The sequence below is a fragment of the Lygodium microphyllum genome, chromosome 2 (genome assembly GCF_053477565.2).
Source record: "Lygodium microphyllum isolate KBCC chromosome 2, Lygodium_microphyllum_v1.1.10, whole genome shotgun sequence".
NCBI lineage: Eukaryota > Viridiplantae > Streptophyta > Polypodiopsida > Schizaeales > Lygodiaceae > Lygodium > Lygodium microphyllum.
In genome coordinates this window covers 54,053,510-54,065,310 of record NC_141136.1, presented here as the reverse complement: position 1 = coordinate 54,065,310, position 11,801 = coordinate 54,053,510, and positions in this window count along the sequence as shown.

Here is an 11,801-nt window from a genome sequence, read left to right as displayed (position 1 = left end):
ATGAATCAATCAATGATTGGCAAATTGAAGTTAGTTGGCCAGGCTTGGTTATGGTGGAAGTAATGGTGCAAAGATCAAGGTATTTCTGAAGCCCCTGTCACTTGGGCTCAGTTAAAAGATGTTGTACGTGGATAATACCTTCCGCCAACTTACCAGACTTTGAGGATGAATGAATTTTTCAAGCTCAAGCAACTAGAATTAACCTTGGAAGTTTATTACTCAAAGTTTATAACCCTACTAAAATATGCACCACCTATGGATATTGCACAGCAAGTATCCAAGTTTTGCCATGGCCTAAATACTCCTTTGAACCACGTCTGGAAGCAATGCATCCAATGAACTTGCAAGATGCATTACTTCGAGTGAATCCAATCGTCTAGCAAAGAGGACTCCCAAGATCAGGTAAGAGATGCCATACGTGCGAAAAGATAGGGCACATCCGTAGGAGATGTCTCTACTGTCAATGTTTCCACTATAATGAGCTAGGACGCATCCAAGCAGACTGCCCTGATCTAAGTCGAGAAGACATTGAGCCTCCAAGAAAACGAAGCTACATAGGTGCAGTCTGTGGATACATAAAGGAATCAGATGAAGACGAAGACCTAGAACCGACAACACCTCTTCAGGATGCTAGAAATTCTAGAAATTTTATTGAATGAAATACAACTTGTATTGGAATAAACTTTACTCTTGTAACTACAGTTAACCTGAGTAATATGAGTTACATCTATTTTGAGCCTAGAACTTGCAAATGATTAGAGATACTCTCGCAAGGAATGACAATTATAACATGCAATGAATTTCTCTTAAGTCATTTCTTCTCAACTAATATAGATTGGGTCTTACCAGAATGTCGAAGCTTTGAAGTATTCTTTAGTATTACAAGCAAAGCCAATTGTCCAAGGAGCTCAGTCCCGAACTAAGAAGAGGACAATCTGGGAACATAGTTTCCAAGATAAATAACCGCTCCAATCTACTAAAAGGATCCTAGGACAATTTGGTCTAAAGAAGAAAATCCTAAAAAGGACAACCAAGAATCTTGTGACCACAAGTGATAAAGTTCTGCGATGTTTCTATTGCAGGGAGTTAGGTCATTTCAAAGGGAATGTCAGCATCCTAAACATCGATGCTCCGAGTGCCACAACATTGGACATAACTACATCAATTGTCCCAACAGAACTCGAAGAGAACTTGAGCTTATAAGAAATGAAGTTGTACAAGCTCCAGTGATCCAGAATATACTAGAGGTGCTTAGGAAAAACCTAGAAAATATCCATGAGATGTAACGATAATAAATTTTCTCTTATAATCAAGACTCGGATATATCAAATACAATAGGTTGTTATTTCAAAAGACCGCATGCTTGTAAGTGATCAGAGTAGGGCAACGAAAGCATGGTGGGCCCATAACCCACAGGTTTCAAAATGATACCCTCGGTTTCTCTCGAGATGAGGACATCTCGATTTCTCTAAGGGGAGGAGGATGTAATATTTCCACACAATAAAAGTTAATTGGTTAGTTCGAAAGTTAGTTAGTCAATTAATAAGTTAGTAAGGTTACTAAGGTAAAAACTAACTTACGTTAATAATTAATAATTTTTATTTAATTAAAAATATATGTAAAAAATCGAGAGTCGTAAATCTGATATTTTTCTCAGATTAACAAGGACCATAGCCACCCTTTACGCAAGTTACAACGTGCATAAGACTTATGAGCTATATTAATCACTAGTATTAATGTATATAGTTTGGATGGTCCAAAAATATTGGATTTTGGGAAAAACTAGTATATTTTAGATATTTTAGATATTATCCTAAAAAGATATGGAGATTTCTAGAACTGGATGTCATTTAAAAGAAAAGACAAGAGATGTTTTAGTTAGTTTTGGAGATTTTATCAAAAGAAAAAATAAAGAGAGAGATTTGCAAAATCGTGTGCGCCGCGATCGCAGTTTATAGACAGAAAACAGCACTTCAAACAGAGAAAAGGAGTGAACTAAGAGCTTTCTAACCAGGTGTCTTGGTGTTTTACCCCCCTTTTGGAGCCAATGGAACCATCAGTCTGATTTATGATTTGAGCATCAAATCACTGATCTTTCTAAGATCCCCCTCCACAAAGAGCTCCTCTTCTCTGCCACAAGCCTCTTCTCTAATTCACTATAAATATGAGGCATGGGGAGGCACAAGAGAGCATAAGGAGACCACGAGAGGCTACGAGAGAGAGATAGAGAGAGAGATATCCCTCCAAGAGATTGTGAGAGAGAGAAAGAGAGAAGAGTCGCCCTAAGAGGCTGCAAGGGAGAGAGTTAGCTCAATTTCCTCTATTTTGATCCTTGACTTACCCATCTTCTCTTACACCCTCCCATCTCGATTCTATTCTACCTTCTTAATCTCTTGAATCTACTTGTGGACAATGGCCCCAAGCAAAGAATGTCACGTGCGGATGGCAATCCCATAACCAACAACGAAGCTTCAGACAAAGGCATCATCGTCAATCCAAATTGCAGTACGGGTCGTAAGTAATGTATTTCCAAATTGATAGATGCTTATTTTGATTCTTGTATGAGATACGTTAGGCCCCATACTATGATGCATGAGTATAGGTCATCGGAAGGGATAAATTTTATCCCACATATTCAAAAGATAGAGCCTGCAAAGTGTATATATCAAGGAAAGTTAATTGCACCTAGTTGCATATGGCTTATTGGTTAATAGAGCAATTATAATGAAGAATTAGTCAAGGGTTATGAAGGATATAGTCATTAAAAGAACGACATTAAAAGATTATGCATACAAATGCTAGGTTAAAGCATAGTCAAGGGTTATAAATAGCATAATTGCTAAAAGAATACGACATTAAAAATCATGAATAGAAAGTATTAGTTTAGATACTTCAAAAGCACTTAGCCTAAGAGCCCAAATATTAAGAAGAACTAGATTTTAGCTCAAGGCAAGGCATGTTGGAGTCTAATTACTTGAGATAATCTCGCACTTATCTTATCAAGTATTTACACGTTATGCCTATAACATATTTTGATATGTGAGGATAATTTCATATTTGTCTCATGACTTGACTAAGAGCTAGTACAAGAAATTAAACATAAGGGTTAAAACTAAGATGTCTTGAGATCCATCGGATAACGATGAATTTTACCAATCCAAATTCATGGTTGGGTTATCAATCAGGGAAAGTGACCTGTAGAACTTACATCATGAATAGTATTTGAACCCTTAACATATGTCCTAGCCAAAGGAAGGAAGTGTTAAGAAATATTTTTGCATAGTATTGCTCTTAGATCCCAAGAGGGAGAGCAAATATACGATTGAAATGCTATATAGTCTATTCTTGCATCGTTTGGAAAGAATGCAATTGGTTTTGTTGGTTGATTGAACAACATCCTAAATGCTTTTACATTCAACTGGTTGTTAGTTGTTGTTTGGATGATGTTTCAAGTGCTTGTGATTTATGATAAATACATGGCAAGGGTCTATGATGACAAGTTGCCATGGGAATAAAGGAATGTTTTCCTAGAAAATGATATTAGGACTGAATGCATTGTTGTGCTGGATTCTTAAAGGATTTAATTAAGGAAGGATATATTGCACGGGTGGATCACCTCCATGATCGCACCGTGGATTAACCCAAAGAGGGCACTGCTTGATTCATGGGCCAAAGGTCGAGTGGTGAAAAGGCCAACCACAGGAATGATGTTTCGCTCCTAGACAGCTTGCGGGTCAGTTGGAGCTTTGGACACCCCTTGCTAGGTCTAGAATGGAGTTGAAGACCTCTGTGGCCCCCAACATCTGGGCATGTTGGGAGATCCTATTCTAGATAAAGGATTGAATTTGTAGTGCCATGAGATTTGGACTAGTTACTTCTGTAGGGCAAAAGAGATACTTCTATTTGACAGAAGGGATACATTATTTCTCCTATATGGGCAGAAGACAAAGATTAACTTGAAGATAAGTTAAGGAACTTGTTTGAACTTGTTTGTCAATAGATTGCTTTACTTTGTTTTTGTATCTGTGATGTTCCCTAAAAGGCTTAATTAATGAAGCTGACTTTAAGTGTCACACATAAATGTGGTAGGACCTTGTGGGAGCTTTCGCTCAACCGCCAAGACCCTCGGACCGCTTATTGTTTCAAGTGTTCCAAGCCGAGCACTAATGGCTACCTCTAACATAGCCAACGCGCCATCCATATCTATGGGTGTAGTGAGCTTACCTCCATGCCGATCGAGTTACGTCCTCTCCCGCACACTCCAGTAGCTCCACGATCCAAGTGCAAGCTTCAAGCACGCTCCATCCTCAAGCTCCACGCTCCAAGCTCCATTGCCGCGAGCAAGACAAGAGAAGAGAAGAGAAAAGAAGAAGAGAGGAGAAGATGGAGAGCTTCTCCTTCCCGGTCCCTCACCCTCACACACTCACTCCCTCACACTCTCACACTCCCTCTCTCAAGCATAAGCTCGAGCAAGCAAGAAGAAGAAGAAGAAGAAGAGGAGAGACACTTTTAGCCACACACAAGAATGAGCTTCTCATTCACTTTTCAATTTTATATACAAAGCCCTTAATCCCTTTTGGGCGGTCATCCCCTTATCCCCTTTTTTACATGGCCGGTCATGGCCTAGGCCCTTTTTCCCATTGTCCTTCTATCTTCCTAGCTTCCTTTCCACCGCCCGTCTACATTTACAAATTGCACGGGTGAGAGCTCGACGCTCCTTAAATTAAATCATGATATGCTTGCGCTCTTTTATAAAAGTATTGACTTGCGCTTTTCCTTGTGCGCCTTTCTCCCTTATTTAGGACTTTTCTCCTTGTGCATCTTTGTCTTCCGTTTCACTTTTCCTTGGCCTTTGTTTTCTACTTTAGCTTTTTTGGATTTTTCACCTTCGTTCATTTGAGGGTTAACATTACCCCCCTCCTAGACAAGTGCCAGTCCCATGGCACTCACCATCGAAGGTAGCAGGTTTTGGCCTGCACTAAAGATGTGGGTGTAAAGGGACATCGATGGTTACCGTGGAGGAGTGTTAGTGGTGATGTGGAGAAAAGTTGTTTGGGGCACGTTGGTGGCCTAGGTGGCTGGTGGTAGGGTTGTGCCTGATGGCCAGCACAAGTGTTGGTTTGCTGGGTATTTTGCACGTGACAATTCCTGGCGGGCTTGCAGTATGATAAAGGATAAGAATTCAGAGTTGAGTGTCGATGAAGAGCAAACGACACCTTCGTTAGAGTCTTCAATGCCTGCAATTGAAAACCTCTCATAGGTGTTCTCTCCTTAGGGGTAGTGCTAGTCTCCTCTATTGTGCACCAGATATAGTTAAATTAGTTTGGGAGACAGGTCGAACTCTAAGCAAGCTGAGGGTATTGTCCTGCACTTGAGGATCCAAACTGTGTATATACTTCGGTGCAGATATTATGTGAGTGCTCATGCAGATATTATGTGACTGCGGGCTGGTTTCTCATAACGATGTGTGGATGAAGCAAAGTTGTCCATATTGAGAAGAAGTACACGTGAAGGTGTACGAGACATCATTTGCATTGTGACCACACGACGTAGCATAATTGAACACAGGGACACCACCCTTTCGGTAGCTGGGAGCTATTGGACTTGCTTTATGATATATCTTCAACTTGCAAGTGAAGAATCACTTAAATAAATGGCTAGCATCCAAAAACATCCAACAAAGCTCAAACCCATGATTCAAAGGTCACCATAAATATATCTAGGTATAATCATCAATGGCAAGCATCAATATAAGTATATGGAAGACCTGAATAGTGCAAGCATGTAATACATAAAGTTATATAACCTGTAAGCTTGCTACCCAAATAAGAATTGTTATGTTTTGTGTAAAATAGAGAATTGAAATTAGATAAATCAATTCTATGATTAATTAGATATATAGTTCTTATTGTGCAATTCGATATTGTGTGCAAAAGTTATGTCCAAAATACAAAAGTGCTACTGAGCTACCATAGCTATCCAACCATAACTTATATAGCATGCTCTATATCCACTCAAAATGGATAGAATGGCTTATTTTCAGTTCACTAAGCACTCAATAAGGCTCAACTAAGCCCTAGAAGATCCTCAACCAAGCTAGAATGAGTAATGAAGGTAGAAAAGCCAATGCATACCTCAAATGGACTGAAATGGGGCTACCATGAAAGCCATATAAGTCAAGCTCTCTTTGAAGCATAAGAAAAAGCAACAGCTATGGATATTCAAGCAAGAAACAACAATACGATATGTGGGAACTCCAATAGTCATAATGTGTGACCTACCTTTCCTTATTCTATTGTTGTATAGTAAGAATAAAGAATAAAGTAGCATTGATGGGTAACCACCACCTGCAATGTACAGGTGTGCAAGAAATAAGTACAAGTAAATGTAGGCAGCTAGGTATAGGTAGCCTTTGACCCCCAACACTATCTACTCATCAAATTCCACAAGTAACTTCTTGCAAACAACTTGAGTCTCATCCAATCTTTCTTGAAGCTCCTATTTGACCTTAATTTCCTTTGCATTGTCCCTATTAAGATCTTTACACTACTCTAGAACTCCTAACCTACATATTTTGCCATGTCTTATAGGAGGTTCTTGTGTACTCTTTGAAGATTCATTAGGGCATTGCATTTCTTGGTTTACTAGGATGTCTTTTGGTGTAGGTTTTGATTTGGTGAGTTCAATAATCTGTACGTGCATGCTCCCTATCTATCATTAGTTTATGGAGGGTTGATAAGTTAGATGATTTTGATTTCTCCACCACCTTCTTTTTTCACTTTTTAGAGTCCTTCCTTCTTTCTAATGGAATTTGAGCCACCTACTACAAAAGAGATTAGTCCTTCTTGTGCATTTTCTCTTTAATAGATTCCCTTATGGGTCTGGGTGCATTCATACTCCTACTGGCTCTACTTTATTGTGACTTTTTACATTTTTTCACTATTTTTTAGACCTACTTTTAGCAATAGCAACATGGTTTGTCATTTATTGCTATTGTGTTTCTCCTTCATCATTAAAATCTCCTAAAGATGAGCTCAACTCCTCTTTTTCTCTTTGCTTGTTCTTCTACTTCTCATGTTCCTTAGGAGGGGTAGGGTTCTCTATTTCTTATTTCTATCTCTTTTTCCTTTGTTGAGTGCTTTTCTCTCCAACTTGGTCATTTGGTAGTGGAGGGAAGGTTATATATTGTGATGGCAATATTTATTGCAAAGAAACCCTAGCCACAACACAAACGAGCATATTGCCATAATTGACAATGCTATTCCTTGCTTCTGTGTGGTGGAGCTTTATTGCCCTTCATATGAACCTCCATTCCTAGATAACCAATAGCATATAGAGTAGTCTCTATTGAGGCATAGTTAAGCATAAAGTGTCGGTAATACTTATAATGTCCTAGAAAACACTAAATGGTTTTTGGTTGGTGGTTGAGTATTAGCCTAATATTTGCAATATTAGTCGCAATGCTATTCTTGGATACCGCATGGCCTAAGATGATGTCATGCTTAACCTAGAACTACCATTTCAATGGATTTAAGAAAAGCCAATATTTCTAATACCCTTCAAAGACCAGGTGAAGTTTCTAAGGTGCTTCTCCCATCTCTATTTTACTAGCTTGGCATTTTTGAGAGTACAAGATTCGATATTTGTGGTTGTCGATGTGTGAACTCTTAGGTGCTTAAGATTGTATGATGTATAAACTTGGATGTGATATGTGGAGAGAAGTGTGACACATAGATGCACGCACGTAAAGTGTGAGGAGTAGTATGTCACATGGGGACACACATGGAAAGTGTGAGGCTACATAAATGAGGCCTCTCTTCTTCAATATATATAAGCATTGTGTATGAAATGAAATAGAATTTTTTAGTGTGCAATCTATTATTCTCTTTTATCTATAGCCATGAAACTGATTGTCTATTAAAATCCACTATGATTATGTTAATTACTTGTATACACAATGGCTAGTCCCACATTTGGGTTTCTTAACATGGTATCAGAGTGGGTGTGGGTTCTTAATCATGATGTTATAGTTTGTAGATTTATATTATCTTCCATATGTGTATGTTTATCTTTTAGAAAGTATTATCACACTCAACATATTAATTAAAGTTAATTTAAGAGAATACTTGCATTCGGAAGAATGCAGGAGGATTTTTGCAATATCAAAGCTCAAAATTGGTTTTTCAACAAGTATGTGGAACTATTATTGTCAAAGAAGCTATCATCAAGTCAAGAGAAGTACTTTGGTAACTAATTTCACAAGTTTTGATTTTTGAATTGGTAAAAGGTCACTATGATGGGATTATAAATTCCATGTCTCTTTTAAGAGAAAGTACGAATTATATCAGAATAATGCTTTCTCAAATTGATCCTCCCAATAGAGGGGTAATAAGTAAAGAGGAGGAGGAGAAGGCTTGTATTGATGGTCAAATGATTGAAGCTTCTAGTTTGTGAAGCTCCTATCTCTTTATTGGGATCTTCAAAGAAGCCCTCTAATGATAGTGGTATAGCAGCACAAGATGTTGTTAACTATGGTGTTGTAGATGGCATAATAGTAAGAAAAGAAAGTAATCCATGACATTGCAAGTTGGAACATACTAGTCAAAAGCAAGGAAGAAGGTCAAAAGTGCAGCCATTGCCTATAAAGAAGGATGCAAGTGTAAGTAGAGCACCCAATGAAGAAGAGAAGAGATACATTGGTTGTTGGCATAAGGGATAATTAACAAAAGTTAGGCTACAACAATGGCAACAATAGATTATCAATGGTTTATTATTGTCTTAATATGACGGTGAGCTAATGAATGCTAGATACTTAGGGTTGACTTGGTACAATTGGAGCCTAGATGAATTGTTAGATAATGACTCACAATGTGATTGTCATTGCAGCATAAGGATGTGCCTATGGATATTAGCTTCAATGTTGATGTTGTAGCCACTAGTGAAAGTAGAAAGTAAGAGTAGTAGCTAGGTGAAACAACAACTATTCCAACAATAGGCATAATAGTTCTTGGTAGTAGTAGATAGTCTTGATGAGCAACATGATGAGATTCACAGATATGACAAACAAGAGGCTTGATAAGAAGAAGAAATAGAAAGAAGAGAGTGAGATGGATGCAGATATTGTGTCTGATTGTGCCATTAAATGATGCACTCAATTTTTTATTAGTGAACTAATACAATAATTTCTCATTGTACGAGTGCTACAATCATGGTGAAGTGTTGCTACTAAGAGGTGCAAGTACAAGAATTTGAGGGTGTGAGAGAGGAGCCAAAGCATTAAGGATCCACTTGTTGATCTAGCTTGCATTTGGTAGGCAATGGAGTCAAAGATTTGTTTTGGTTTTAAATCCACAAAGCATTCTCTTTCCTGTGAGGTGAGAGAGAGAGAGAGAGAGAGAGAGAGAGAGAGAGAGAGAGAGAGAGAGAGAGAGAGAGAGACAAGCAAGTCTTGATGGAAGGGAGTGAAAGCCAAAGAGAACTGCCTATAATAGATCAACTGATGCAAGTGATGTTATGAAGCCATAACTAGAGCAGAGATGCATATCATAATGGCTGCCATCAAATGGCAATTGGGTAGGTTGCATCACAAGAAGCTCAAGATGACAAACAATAGGAAGAAGAAGTAGAAGAAGAAGATAAAGAAGAACATGATGAAGCAATTGCCACAAAATGTGACCATCATATGGTATCCATTACGTCATTATTTAATATTGAAAGAATAACACTTTAGTTTTGTTGTTGGCTTTGTGTAAAGCTTGTTTACACACCCAAAATCGAAACTAAAATATTATGAAAGGTAATGTACCAAAGTGAAGATGTTGAAAACCATTCACTTATGTATTATAAGTACATTTATCCGAGCTAAGTGCTCAAAATAAGATCTTGTGTTCACCCATTGTATGAGGGTTCTCCTACTTGAACCACTTTAAAAATGATTATCTATATGCATGTAAATCTCAACTTGTATTTGAGATCTGGTTCGTTAAAAAATTTACTTTTCATATGTTCTCTACCTAAGATTGGGATCTCAAAAGAGTAGGTGAGTGCATGTATTGGAATATGCACATGTTGGATGCATGAGTGGGTTTGCGATGCCTTTCCCAAACATTTGGCATATTCAAAAAGGATAGGGTGGATTCACTTGTGAAATTGGTGCTCAGGCGAACATTGCACATGTGTAATGACGTGCATATGGTGGACTAGATATGTCTAATCATGTAACACTCCAACATATCATTGAAGGGGAGTGTTGAGAGGTAACAATTGCAATTGTGCAATGCTACGTTGGATGGATGAAAAGATGAGGGAAAGACCTCACTTAAGAGGGGGTGTTGAGAATATAAGCTTCAGTCTTCTTTTTGGGTGTGTGAAAGCACTCTTAGGTGCTTAAGGTTGTATGGTGCATAAACTTGGATGTGAGGTGTGGAGAGAACTGTGCCACATAGGTGCACACATGCAAAGTGTGAGGAGTAGTGTGTCATGAGTGTGTTATATGGGGGCACACATGGAAAGTGTGAGGCTACATAAATGAGACCTCTCTTTTTCTATATATACATATTTTTCTGAGTCTGTTCGTTGTTACTGCCCGATTTTGTTTTCTTAAGTTTCAACCAGTGGTTTTCAATTATCATTTGCAAGTGATAGTTTCACATTTTTTATTTCAGCTTATGTGCAAATGCATTCAAGTGTGTTGTGCAAAAATAGGCTTCCTCATTTTCTAAACAATATGTGCGCTAACATATTAATTTACAACACCATTTAGATAATGAGCCCACAAGCTAATGCCATTTTAGGTATTGGTTTCAATACTTTATGTTAGTGGATTCTCATTTGGATTCTCTCAAATGTTGTGTTTTGGCTCTTTGTTTTATATTCAATCTTCAAGGTTTTACCCTCTTTGTTCAAGGTGTATACCCTTCCATTTAGTTTATATGTGTGGTTCATGTTCATTGGTTGTATGTGTAGGGGTGCACATGTGCATAGATACTTATAGATTACATGGAAGAGTTGAAAGCACAATCGAACCTTGATGTTGTCACCTTTAACTAAGACTTCAAAGGAGACTCCAAAATGGTAAATTATGAACCTACTCAAGAAAGACTAAAATCTCATCTACATGAAGTATGATATGATGCCCATGATCTCAAGTGCATGAGTCTTTAGTCCAATCTCTTACTACTGTTAAGAAAAAAATTTCACCTCCAACTAGAGAGGGAAGTGGAACCACTGTCAACAGAGATGTCCCCCCCCCCCCCCCCCAACAAAGAAAATCCTAAAATCCTTTACTATAATGACGAAGGGCTAAGAGAAACATAGAAGGTAGAGGAAACAACTTACGAACAATGGGAGTTCTAAGAAAGGATGACTAAGGCACTAAGACCTCCCATTCAGAAGGTGATTGACCTCCCACTGGATATAGCACCATCGAAAAAAGGAGTCCTTGATGAGGCCTTGCAAAAGTGTCAAGAAAGGCATTGGTCCAACATTGTGCTGACCTTTCCACTTTAAGGTATATGAGGACCATAAATTTGGAAAGCCACTCTTCCCAATAAATAATATAGTTACTCATCATGACGAGGAGAACAGAGCATAGAAGTGGCTTGATTGGAAAGATGTGGAGAGCTTCCACAAGAGTTATTGCATTGAGGATACTAGGAGAAATTGCCTAAAAAGAAGTTACGATGCATGATTGAGGTAGCCAGAGTGAGTTTGAGAGGTGGCACCCTACCGTGGAAATGGATATGCCTTACTTTATTGCCTACATCCCCAAAAAAACATGAGGATTATCATGAAGGAATCTT